At 38.9% G+C, this 13,698-nt stretch overlaps 1 long non-coding RNA gene across 1 annotated transcript; it reads right to left on the bottom strand.

Annotated features, from left to right (window-relative positions):
- Positions 1 to 7,118: 7,118 nt before the first annotated feature.
- On the bottom strand, positions 7,119 to 7,849 carry LOC144761979 (uncharacterized). Its single transcript, XR_013595991.1, has 3 exons — positions 7,463 to 7,849; positions 7,308 to 7,374; positions 7,119 to 7,152 (listed from the first exon to the last, which is right to left on the bottom strand). It is a non-coding gene; the product is annotated as an uncharacterized LOC144761979 (long non-coding RNA).
- Between the last annotated feature and the right edge of the window lie 5,849 nt (positions 7,850 to 13,698).

The following is a 13,698-nucleotide window of genomic DNA, read 5'->3' as shown; positions in this document are numbered from 1 at the left end:
CTAAATAGGTTTAAAAATACCTTTATATATTTAAACAAGTTCATATTGCCATATCTACAGATAGAGGATATATATGGAATGCAATAAACTATACGCTTTTACATAAGTTCATGAAAAAGGTATATGCATCCAGCATAATGTGTCCCACATGAATGGAGATATGCTTGTATCATTATAAACTCCAATTCATATAATATTGGCTACTCCTAGCTCAAATTGAGAGCTTCGTGGTGGCTAAATAGATTTAAAAATAGCTTCATATATTTAAACAAGTTAATGTTTGCGCATACCAATAAACCCCAAAAATGCAGTGTGGATGTGTATAAAGTTGTAAATTAAAATGGCAGCCACAAACAAATAAACCGACAGATAGGGCGAGAAAAGAGAGGAGAACGCCATAGGCATTTTATCTCACCTGATGGGAATAGCTGAAGGTTTCTAACTCCCGGTATTTAGAAAGAACGACCGCCTGTGACTGAGGATGCTGGATACAAACAGCCGCCTCATGGGAGTAAGCTGCCTTATATACTCCAGGTGTCATCAATTAAGAAGAGAAAGGAAATAGACATAAAAAGAGGGCTGATACTGTGTTTCAGAAGTAGTAGATGCAATGGCCAGAATAGGGATTAGAAATAGACGCAGGACCAATGGATGTCTTTTTGGATGAATCAAAGAGTTGATGAAATGATGAAAGCAAGAATAAAAATAAAAAATTGACTAGTAAATAAGTTTTGAAAGTTAAAGATGGAGTAACGAACAAAGACAATAGAGAAAATAAACGAAGGAAGAAACCTGAGATTATCTGGAGTCACAAATGGTAAAGCCACAGCTAGAAAAAAAAAGCGTGTTGAGCTATTTTTCACACTTCATGTTCACAAAGTCAAAGATTCCCAGGAAGTCAAAGACATACAACTTTCATCTTTGGATCATCTTCATTAGTTTTAATTCTGATAGCTGTACCAGTTTGTCTTTGAATCATTCTATTCTTTCAACTAAGTTTACGCTTTTTACAAATGTCATTCACTTCTCTACCTTCTGATTTGCTTGGAGGATTGAAAAACATTCAGCAAGAGGATTCTGAAAGTCGTCAGTATTCCCTGTGGCGTTTATTTGCAAGCCCCTTGCGCCGCTGCTGCGTCACTTTTTGTGACGCACCAGCGACGCAACCTGATGTCCCATATTTACAAGGACACGTAAAGCCACCATATGAGACTTTTTATGTCCTTGTAAATATAGCCCCTTTACAGACAACACTTTGTGTGAAAGGGACATGCCATGGGTGTCCCCACGCAACACCCATGGCTTCTGCTGGATTTCTAGATTTATGAGAAATCGTAAACCTGGAAATGTGTTCGAATGCTACGCCTCCTCTCGGAAGGTGCAACAAGGAGAAATGTTTTCATGTCACACATAGGAAGAGAAAATCACCTCATGTAATTATTTTTGTGCAGGAAGGTATACCTTCCTGCACATAAACAATCATCACAGTGCCTGCGTCACGGGGATGACAGCTAATTGTGCACCAGTGCAGGAGAGAGCAAAGGGTTTGGTCATATTTTTGTAGACACAACACATCACTTTGCTTCAGAATTAATGCAGTGCAGCCAAATGACTTGCGGCACCGAGCTGCGTTAATTCCTTGTAAAGAAGGCCTTGTTTTTGTTGTTGTTATGCAAGTCATTTACTCAAATTTACTGGAAAGCAACCAAGCCTTACTGCAAATGGAAACCCTCAAAGACTTGTGTTTATAAGGTAATAGTTTATTCAAAACGTGGCAAAGACTAGATGGAGAAATACCTAGTACCTACCTACTAGAGGGAGTCAAAAAATGAAACAACTTTAACCCCTTGCCTGCGGTCGGAATTCCGCTCCTGTGCTGGACATTCCGATCGCGGGCGTGGTCGTGGCTGCTCCCGGCAGTCATCAGCACACGAGCACTGTGTGCCATGACGGACGGGAGCCGTCACCAGCATGCAAGGGGTTAAGACACAATAGTCCAAAGTAACTGTGCATCAGCAGCTGGGTTAACAAAAACAAATTCTGACCATAGAGTGGCTACTGAAGTAGGAGGATCCTGTTGCATCAGCTGGTGCCACGCCCCCCCTCTTCCTCCTTCTTCCTTTGGAGCCATGAAAAGGCTGGAATGGTTTCTGGAAAAGCTGAGAGGGATGCCTCTGTCAGTAGGCACAGCCCCTCTAGTAAATCTGTACCATCAAGTAAGTACTGCCTGAGGAACTGAGAAAAGAAGCCTGAAGGGGCAGAGCCATAACTCTAATCTTAAACCATTCAATGGCTGATTATGCTCTTTCACCAAATAGCCTTGCTCCATCAGGTGGCGCAATCTGTCCTGCCCAGGCTGGACCTCAATATAAATTTAGCTGAGTCCTGGTCATCATTTATGGCCTGAGAAAAGGCAGTCGAAGTCATCAGTGAAGGCAGACGATCTCACACGCCATATCCCAGCGGGAATGCATGTTGCGGTCCAGGAGGCACACAGCGTTCAATGGCTGGAAAGCAACACTGGCAAATCATTAAACTGTCTGTCCCAAAGTACCATTCTTTGTGGACTCTATCTGGTGGTGCAGTAGACAAAGCATTAGGATTTATCTTGAATGTTTAGACCTGGACGACAAGGCTCAGAGAAGTCTGATGCAGTATCAAGAAGGATGGGTTGATGACACAGTTATTTTGTATCCAACAATTGGACAGCTTACAAGTACGTTATGGGGGCAGTAAAGCACACAATCACCCGTGCTGCATCCAGGCGCTATAAGCAGGAGCAAGTCTGGGCTATGGGTGGTGAGTAGGAATCTGTTTTAAGACCAATGTTTTAAGTTTCTTACAGAATAAGGGAATTGAAGATTTTTAATGGCAGGTCATTCTAGCTTTAAGAGCGATGTAGGAAAAGGCTTGGTTGCTCTGCATACACGTGGGATGTGTGTGAGTAGGAGTCCGGCAGAGCAGAGGTGCCTAGTGCATCAATGGAATGAGATATGGTTGATGAGCTAAGGTGGGCTGGTGTTGTGTGGGCTTTGAAGGTGTATGTGTGGAGTCAAGCTATCGTGGCTGATGAGGCCTGAAAGCCCAAAACCGGTCCTAGGATGCTTGTTTCCAGTCCAGGGAGGACTGTTCCCATTGGGCACAGCGTCAAGACCGATTTGCATATGGCTGGGTCGAAAGTGGCGTGTCATGGTGAGCCAAAAAAAACGATGGATTTAGGGCCAGATCTCTGTACTGGGGTGAATGTATGACATTGTTCTGCGTTCTGTCCATCAATTGTTCTTTTTGCTGGAGTTAGAATCAAGCACATTTGTGTGTTGAAGCCAGAGGGGCTCCCGGAGATGATAGTGATGTGTATAAGGTTGAGTGTAATTTTGGCTACCCAATACTGAATAGCTTTGAGCTGCTTGCTCATACCGGAATAAAGGGTGTTCCCGCAGTCTGTCCAGTTTGGCAATATTTTAGTCAGGCGGGATGGCTGTGGCGATATCGGAGGCAGATGCAGAGTTTAGCCAGGTTTCAGAGGGGAACAGCAGATGTAGTAGCAGGTCTCAGAGGCGTTTGATGTGAGAACGGTGTTGAGGAGTATTGCGATGCTGCCGGTGGCTGATGAGTGTGTGGTCTTTTAGGTGCTGGTGGTGCCTGGCGGTTATAGGAAAGTGCAGGAGAACTTGCAGGTAGTGCTGCAGTGTACCTCTTCGGTGTAGTGATGTGCTGGGTGGTAGCAGCAATCAGGATTGAGGGAAAGGAGGGTTGCATTGGGGTACAGCGAAGGCAGCCTGGCCTGTGGTGCACCAGCATTTGCACTGTAACCTTCATTAACAGGGGGGGGGGGGGCAGAGCATGGTACAGGGCAGAAGACAGCAAGAGGTGGGAGTCCGGGAAAAGAGCTAAGGATCACACAGGTAGGACAAAAGAGGAAAAAGCAGTATAGCAAATAAGAGGGGGGGGAGAATAAAGAAAGGAGTAGAAAACAAGCAACTCAATAGAAAGTTTAACCATAAATAAGCAAGATGTGAAATAGGTAAAAAGAAAAGGGGGCAAAAAGGTCAAAAGGAGAGAGAATCAAGATGTGAGAACGAAGAAAAAAAAAAGGGCAGAAAGAACAAAGAGCGCTAAGAACTGGGCAAGTGCTCAGAGAAGAGAGCCAAGATGGTGAATGGCAAGAAAACGGGCAGAAGAATGCAGGGAAACCATGGTTATAGTGCCAGCAACATAGGATGAGCTCTGGCCAAAGTCTACGCCTGCTCTGAGCTTCGGAAGCCAGGGCCTGTCCGCACCAGGGAAAGCCATGCCAGCTGAAGTCCAACTGCAGACCTTCATGGATCCCGAAGGCACCCAAGAGTGATCCGAAACCAGTTTGAAAAGATGCAGGATGGCATCCTGAAAGGCAACAAACTGCTGTGAAGTTTGCGATGGCTTGGGGAACTCCTCATGCATCAGCTGATAAGGAAAGCAGAGTAGGCACTCTCGAAGGCTGACTACATGACTTCTCCCTGAAGCAGGAAATTTAGGGAAACGTTAAGTCTTGCTTAGGCGTCTTATGTTTGCGCTTTGACTTGTCTTTTGACTTTGTCCTAGACTTACCAGAAGATGGGAAGTGAGCCAAGGAGCGATCGCATGACTAAGCTGAACTACACCCCTTTTCTTGTGGTTAACAATGTAGAGTTGGGCTTCCCGCTCCCTATTGGCCTTTGGGTGTAGAAGGGAGCGTTTGTCACTGGATTTGGAGACTTGTTTGGCACTGAGGCACCAAAAGAAGATCTTCTATGGGTTTGTGATTGGCATCTGGTTACGGAATGTGAGAACTGTTTAAGCCCTGTTTTGTGGGTGACAGCCCTGCACAAGGTCAGTAAAACGTTTTAGAGAAATTTCTGTAAGTGACCGAAAAGTGGGAGCAGAGCCCTGGATCTGCAGCGAAGGGCCCAGAAAAAGGAACATGCATGGCAGTTGGCAGCTTTATGCATCTATGGGTCATCATGTCTGGAAGCAGGAGGCAGCAGCAATGGAAGTCAACAGCACCACATCTAAACATGCGGAAGCTACTGCAGAGTTTTCCTGATCCACTTGGGCTCCTTATGTTATTCAAAAGGTGAGAAATCTGCAGAAGCATCCATCAGAACAACATGCCAATCTAGGCGCTACACACAATGCACAAACCCACAATGCACAAACCTGAAGGACCAGGTGCTGGATAGTCTGGGGAGGAACTACATGGAATTTCAAAGTTACCCGTAGAGGGCAAGAAGGTCTAACAAATAAAATACTGAATACAGATCTGGTAAATGTGCCATTTCTACGTTGCCTGAAACTGCAGGGATGGACCATCAACAGGAAAAGTAATCATCACTCCCATAAGCACACAAATCAAAAAATGAATTAGTACTTGGAGGGCTACCATAGCAGAAGCCATGCCAGTAATTGGAAGGTGGAAAGCATTAATCATAAAGCTGGTGAGTTCAGTCGGAACATCCTGTCACACCCTGGTGAAGAAGCAAAGAGGAGTCCTGCAATTAAAACCTTTGTGCCAAATATATTTGTGATTATTTACCTATGCTTAGGGTGTGATGACTAGATATTTTTTTAGGTTTAGGCCAACGTAGGCTGCGCACATGCGCAGTCTCGCTGGCGAGATTTAATGACTGAGTAGCGAGGGTAAACCCCGCCCCTCTTCTCCATTGGCTGGCCTCCTAAACGGCAGCCAGCCATTGGAGAAGAGGTCTCAGTGATGTCATTCTTTCCATCTAATATTTTGAAAAAAGGGGACCCCTATATATTACTGTTGCACCTGCTATACATAGGGAACAAACTAAATTAAGGAACGTCTATAGCCAAGTGACAAATTAAAAATATATTTAAATGGAGATTATGGTTGATATAGCTTTCATATAAAATTGAGAATGAAAAGTCCAACTATATATAGATAGTCTCAAACAATGAAATATTCTCATTTGATTTTATTGGTATATATTATATATATTTATCAATTCTTTTAAGATTTATATATTTTGTACTCTTTTTGTGTTTTTCTCTTCTGTTTTCTTTTCTTTTCTTATAGTTGTTTTTCAATATCACAAACGTCAGTTAAAAGCATACTAGAAAAAATACATAACCAATAGACATGAGACTGAACAAAATGTTGAAGGCAAAGCGGTAGATGTCACAACGCGCGTTTCGGCTCTTGAGCCTTCTTCAGGTTACCGTCTATTGCTCTATAGATTATAAAAAAACATATCAATAAATTTACATGACAGACATTATTTACAGTGGACTTAAATACATGCACATAATATATACACTTATTCAGTTATGTGTCTTCATATGGACAGCAAGGTAAGAGCATTATTTAACAAGTATGTCTTTCAAATATAGATATATTGCATCAACATTGAATTTTAGCACCATTTTGAATTTTGTCTTTCTATTTACATATTCACATGATTACATGATCTGTATATTAAAGAATGAAAAAATGAATAAACATTTATCAAATATGACAGTTGCAGTAGGACCTGAACTCATATTCTCGAAAAATAATGTGTTGGATGACATTCTCTAATTGCAACATACCTATACCAGACAAATACTTTCTCAATTCATAAGGGAACATATCAGTAAATTCGGAGAACATCACTTGACTTGATCACTTTCACAAGCATATTCTATACAGTGACATTAGGGAATGGCGTTATCTAATATACATAACAGTTTTGTTGAAACCAAAAATCATTTATTTAAAAAGTAATGAGAGAAACATGTTGGTCAATTCTGAAAACATCCATAGCTTGATTAGGTTCCCAAATATACTCTGTATAGTGACCTTAGAAAATAGCATTCTTTAATTGTGGCAAAACTATAGGGCAAAAGCAAGCTGCTTATCACTTAAACTGAGATGAATATGTTGGGAAACTCCACGGACATCACATGACAAGATCTGAAAATGATAGTCTGACTAAAAGCCAAATAGTACAAGGCCTAGATAAGTAGGAACCTGTAAGGTTTTTACAACAACACATATCGTGATTATAAAGTAATAGTGTGGCTAAGTGCCTAGCAGCAACTTAACCCATACTTACAAAAATGTGTGCAAACTCAAACCTCATTCTTGGCTAGGGTTTGACAGGTCAGTCGATATTTAGGGTTTCTTGATATCTATAGATGTAGGATAACAGAGCATTAATTGATATTATGGCTTTAAACATTTAGGATGTGGATAAAGTTACAAATTAGAAATTAAGGACAAACAGATCTCTAAGAATCCATTCTTCTTGTTCCACAATAGAGTAGTTAATCATAAATTGTTATACCTTTAAACGCAGGTAGAAGAGAACGAAGAACATATATGTTGTAGATGTCAACGGATGAGGGTGATATCTATTAAATAATAAGCACGTATTACTGATACATATTCCCATGAATGATATATGGTAAAAAGATCAAAAGGGAAATATCATACAGTTACCTAGGAATCACTAGATTAGGTCCTGTTCATTATTTGCAGTTTATTGGCACTGGAAGTAGTATAGGAATGAACTCGCTGGACAGGAAAGTAAAAGTTGTCTATGAAGATTCTACCCGAAAAGGAAAGAAAAGAAGGTAATGATAAATTACTCTATTGATTTTAGATACATATGACCGATGTTGGATCCAGTCTTAAATGTATGTACCTTCCCAATTAAGTTATGAGGCAAGTGGATGACGAGGATAAACGATACTAGCATCAAAAGACTTGTTCATTATCTAGAAAGGAGACATATATACAGAAATATATTAAGTTGATCTGTTAAGAAAGCAACAACTGTGTATATGTTACATACGCTTATCGTATAAACAGAAAAAAGTTACAGGTTACCTGGGGATGGCCAGAAAATTGCTTCCCGGGAGTTGGGATCTGTGTAATAAGTAACGTTCAAATTGCAATATCTGTAGATAGAGGATATATATGGAATGCAATGAACTATACGCTTTTACAAAAGTTCATGAAAAAGGTATATGTATCCAGCATAATGCGTCCCACGTGAATGGAGATATGCTTGTATCATTATAAACTCCAATTCATATAATATTGGCAACTCCTAGCTCAAATTGAGAGCTTCGTGGTGGCTAAATAGGTTTAAAAATACCTTTATATATTTAAACAAGTTCATATTGCCATATCTACAGATAGAGGATATATATGGAATGCAATAAACTATACGCTTTTACATAAGTTCATGAAAAAGGTATATGCATCCAGCATAATGTGTCCCACATGAATGGAGATATGCTTGTATCATTATAAACTCCAATTCATATAATATTGGTTACTCCTAGCTCAAATTGAGAGCTTCGTGGTGGCTAAATAGATTTAAAAATACCTTCATATATTTAAACAAGTTAATGTTTGCGCATACCAATAAACCCCAAAAATGCAGTGTGGATGTGTATAAAGTTGTAAATTAAAATGGCAGCCACAAACAAATAAACCGACAGATAGGGCGAGAAAAGAGAGGAGAACGCCATAGGCATTTTATCTCACCTGATGGGAATAGCTGAAGGTTTCTAACTCCCGGTATTTAGAAAGAACGACCGCCTGTGACTGAGGATGATGGATACAAACAGCCGCCTCATGGGAGTAAGCTGCCTTATATACTCCAGGTGTCATCAATTAAGAAGGGAAAGGAAATAGCCATAAAAAGAGGGCTGATACTGTGTTTCAGAAGTAGTAGATGCAATGGCCAGAATAGGGATTAGAAATAGACGCAGGACCAATGGATGTCTTTTTGGATGAATCAAAGAGTTGATGAAATGATGAAAGCAAGAATAAAAATAAAAAATTGACTAGTAAATAAGTTTTGAAAGTTAAAGATGGAGTAACGAACAAAGACAATAGAGAAAATAAACGAAGGACTAATAGGAATGTTTAGGGCATATCTGGTGGAATGCTGATATATAATGTTATTGAATCGATCAGGGATAGAAATTAAAAATAAACGAAGAGCAGATAAATGTATAGTAAATTTATCCGGAAAGCGTTGACATTTCAGAAATGTCAGGATGTTTTGTAATTAAGATGGAAAATGAAATAATAAACTAAGAAGGGGAAATAAGGAAATAATTATATATTAACAATATAGATAGGAAATAAATACAGATTACTGCGCTGCCAGATGGAATGAAAAACAGTCGACCCGATATGATTGTGTTAAAATGAGGATAATCATAAAAGAATGTTCCCTACAGGTAAACTGATACGCTAGTTGTCAATCATGACCATAGCATGCCCTACGGTACCCTTATTCTTTAGATACTCTGGATATTTCTCATGTGATGTCCCGGAATCTCCCAAGTCCTTCATATATTTCAAATTTGCTATTTGTCATAAGCCCCACATTCATAGTATCCATACACAATATTTATGTGGTATAGGCCATACAGAATTTCTTGCGGAGTATATTTATTAACTTAATTCTAAGAATGTTCAGGGTTTCTTAATTAGGACATAGATGTTCAACAATGTTCAACAATGATTCATACATATATTTCTGCTATGTTAAATGATCGCTTGATCCCATGGGAGCTCAGAGTTTAGTCCATTATTAACAGTATTAAACATGAATATATGGTAAACCTCTCGTTTTTTTCTTATTTTGTCACAGCAGAGCCCTGCTGTCGGTACATTTTCTCCAGTATGTACCAGCGTATATCGTCTGGTGAATGTTGTTTTTCTACATAGTGGCTCACCAATGGTGCAGCCATTTTTTGTGTGCGGATAGCCGATCTATGCTCAGTCAATCTGGTATTCATACATCGAGAGGTTTCCCCCACATATGCCTTTTCACACGGACATAGAAGCACATAAACCAAGTTTTTGGTTTTACAATTTGTCATGCCCCTGGTTTCAACAGGTATTCCATTGTGGCAAAACGTTCTGCTCTCTATGGCAAGTGGACAAGATTTACACGTTCCACATTTAAAGTTTCCATTGACCGGATGTGCATCACTAATACTTCGTTGGAGAAGTGGTTTGTCTTTTGGCATTCGAGATCTTACTACTATGTCCTTGAGATTTCTGTTTTTTCGATAGGCAAACATAGGTTTTTGTAAGGCCTCTGTGGCTTGTTTGTTGATGTTTAGTAAATGCCAATTAGAGCAAATAATCTGTCTTATCCTATCATTAAGGACAGAGTGTCTTGTTACAAACACCAGATTTTGATCAGTAGTGTTCGAATTCCCTGAGAGTAAATGTTGCCTATCATAAAAACGTGCTCCCTTATATGCATGTCGAATAATTCGATGAGGATATCCACGATTTTTAAATTTTGCCTTCATTTCTTCAGCTCTCCGATCATAGTCCCAGAGTTTGGTGCAATTTCGGCGCAATCGCAGAAATTGCCCAAAGGGGATTGCATTCTTTTGGTTTAGTGGGTGGAAACTAGTATGATGGAGGATAGTATTGCGAGCAGTTGGTTTTGTATAAAGGTCTACATACAACTGACTATTCTCATGTTTGATCATGATGTCCAGGAACTCAATCTCTACATTACTATAGTGAGATGTAAATTGCAGATTTTCATCGCAAAGATTGAGCCATTGTGTGAACTCTAGCAGAACTGGTAGGTCATTATTCCAAATAAAAATGATGCCATCGATATATCGTGACCAAAAATGGACTGTTTCAAAGAAAGGGGCCTCCTCTTTGAAAATGTGATTATGTTCAAAGAATGCTACATAAATGTTAGCAATAGTGGGAGCACAAGAGGCTCCCATGCTAACTCCTTTTGTTTGTTTGTAAAGGGACCCCCGAAATTCGAAAATGTTTTCTTTGAGTACAATGGATAAACAATCAATAATAAATTTACTATCACAGTCTACTTGGTAGGTTTCTATGAACCAATCAACTGCACGGAGGGCTCCTTCATATGGTATGTTGGAATATAGACTTTCCACATCAAGGGTGACTAGCCATTGTGTCTCTGCATTATAGGGCTTACCTTCTAAGAGGTTAATTACTTGACTTGTGTCCTTTATATAGCCTGGTATCAGTTGTATATATGGACGTAAAATGGCATCCAAGTATTTTGATATTGGCTCGGTGACGGAGCCAATCGTATTGACAATAGGTCTTAAAGGAGGATTCTCTGCATCTTTATGAACTTTAGGAGTTCCATAGATGCATGCTAATTTGGGCGATTCTACATTTAGATATTCAAATTCTTTGCTACAAATGATGTCATCATTATACGCTTGGGTAGTTAAACGTCCAATTTTGGATTTGATAACACCAGTTGTATTTCTAGTGATTTTGGTGTAGAATCTTTTATCACTAAGCATACTCTCAATTTTGTCAATGTAGTTATCAGTGTCCAGGACAGCTATCCCTCCACCTTTGTCACAACATTTAACAGTCACATTGGTGTTGTTTTTCAAGGTATCCATAGCTAGATGTTCATCATGTGTGATGTTGAACGGTGTTTTAGGTATATATTTGGTGGCATGCAGGAAGTTGTTGTATACCACTTTTTCAAATATGCACACCTCAGGTGGTACCTGATCTAGTGTTGGGGTGAACACAGATCTGGGAGCTAGTCCGGATTTGTTGTTCTCATGATTGCTGGTATGGTTATTTTGAAAGAAAAAATTTTGTCTCACTTTACGCAAGAAAGTCATGAGATCTACAAAAAGTTCAAATTTATTTATCCCGGCATGAGGGACAAAAGATAGTCCATTTGATAGTAGGGATATAGTTGATTGGTTCAAACTGCTTTTGCTCAAGTTGAAAATAGGGATAGTGTCTATTGCCTCCAATATTTTGCATTTCTTGTCTCCAGATATTGATTGGAGTTCCCTTGAGGTCCCTGGAATGGCTGGGGATATGGGGCTTGTGGTTGGTATTGGTTGGAATTCCCTTGAGGTCCCTGGAATTGCTGGGGGTACGGAACTTGTGGTTGATATGGCATTGGTTGTTGGAAATGCTGTTATTGATACTGTTGTTGTTTGTATCCCTGATATCTGGGCCTCCAATTGTTTCTGTAATTGGTGCGTCTCCCTAAAAAAGGCCGTCTACTTTGTCTTCCTGCATATCCATGACCTCTAAAATCAGAAGTAAATGATCCATCATCACTGCCAGAGCTGGATGAATTGGAAAATGTTGTAAATTTTCTATTAAAAGTAGGATTCGTTTGATTGGGAATGGCATCAGGTATATTTTTTATTTGGAGACTTTGTGGAATGATGCCAGCTTTGAGATAGTGTAACATATATTCACCATGAAGCTCAATACGTTTAGTTTTTTTCTTCAAACCAAGGAGTTTAATTAATTCCGAATTATCACCCATATCGTTTGTTGTTCTTTTGTCAAAAGAGGCTGATGACCCTACCATAGACATGAAGTCCGCATCAGTAAATCCAAATGTTTCAAGGGTTGCCATACTCTAAAAATTGATGACTTATACCTGATGAAGTAATACCAACTGTGTATAAGTATTTATAAAACGGTTAGTTGTCGAAAAATTGTTAATGTCCTACCCAAAATGTCACTACAAAGAGTGTGAACATATATCTTAGAAATACACAATGTAAAGTTCACAATACATATTTATAATTAAGGTGTGTAACTTGTAATTATAGTGAGTGCAATACATACATGTGCTGCCCGAAGGTTCCTTGCTGTAATATGAGACACAAAGCTATTATGAAAAACAAATTTGATTAAAACACATATATTGTGACAGACAAACTAGCACATCCCCTCATAGAACAGGCTATGAGTTTTGCAAATATTTTGAAAAAAGGGGACCCCTATATATTACTGTTGCACCTGCTATACATAGGGAACAAACTAAATTAAGGAACGTCTATAGCCAAGAGAAAAATTCAAAATATATTTAAATGGAGATCATGGTTGATATAGCTTTCATATAAAATTGAGAATGAAAAGTCCAACTATATATAGATAGTCTCAAACAATGAAATAATCTCATTTGATTTTATTGGTATATATTATATATATTTATCAATTCTTTTAAGATTTATATATTTTGTACTCTTTTTGTGTTTTTCTCTTCTGTTTTCTTTTCTTTTCTTATAGTTGTTTTTCAGTATATAAGAAAAGTCAGTTAAAAGCATACTAGAAAAAATACATAACCAATAGACATGAGACTGAACAAAATGTTGACGGCAAAGCGGTAGATGTCACAACGCGCGTTTCGGCTCTTGAGCCTTCTTCAGGTTACCGTCTATTGCTCTATAGATTATAAAAAAACATATATCAATAGATTTACATGACAGACATATTATTTACAGTGGACTTAAATACATGCACATAATATATACACTTATTCAGTTGTGTCTTCATATGGACAGCAAGGTAAGAGCATTATTTAACAAGTATGTCTTTCAAATATAGATATATTGCATCAACATTGAATTTTAGCACCATTTTGAATTTTGTCTTTCTATTTACATATTCACATGATTACATGATCTGTATATTAAAGAATGAAAAAATGAATAAACATTTATCAAGTATGACCGTTGCAGTAGGACCTGAACTCATATTCTCGAAAAATAATGTGTTGGATGACATTCTCTAATTGCAACATACCTATACCAGACAAATACTTTCTCAATTCATAAGGGAACATATCAGTAAATTCGGAGAACATCACTTGACTTGATCACTTTCACGAGCATATTCTATACAGTGACATTAGGGAA

Source organism: Lissotriton helveticus, chromosome 6 (genome assembly GCF_964261635.1).
Source record: "Lissotriton helveticus chromosome 6, aLisHel1.1, whole genome shotgun sequence".
Lineage (NCBI taxonomy): Eukaryota > Metazoa > Chordata > Amphibia > Caudata > Salamandridae > Lissotriton > Lissotriton helveticus.
The sequence above is the reverse complement of the archived record's forward strand: the minus strand, read 5'-3'. Positions and strand labels throughout refer to the sequence as shown.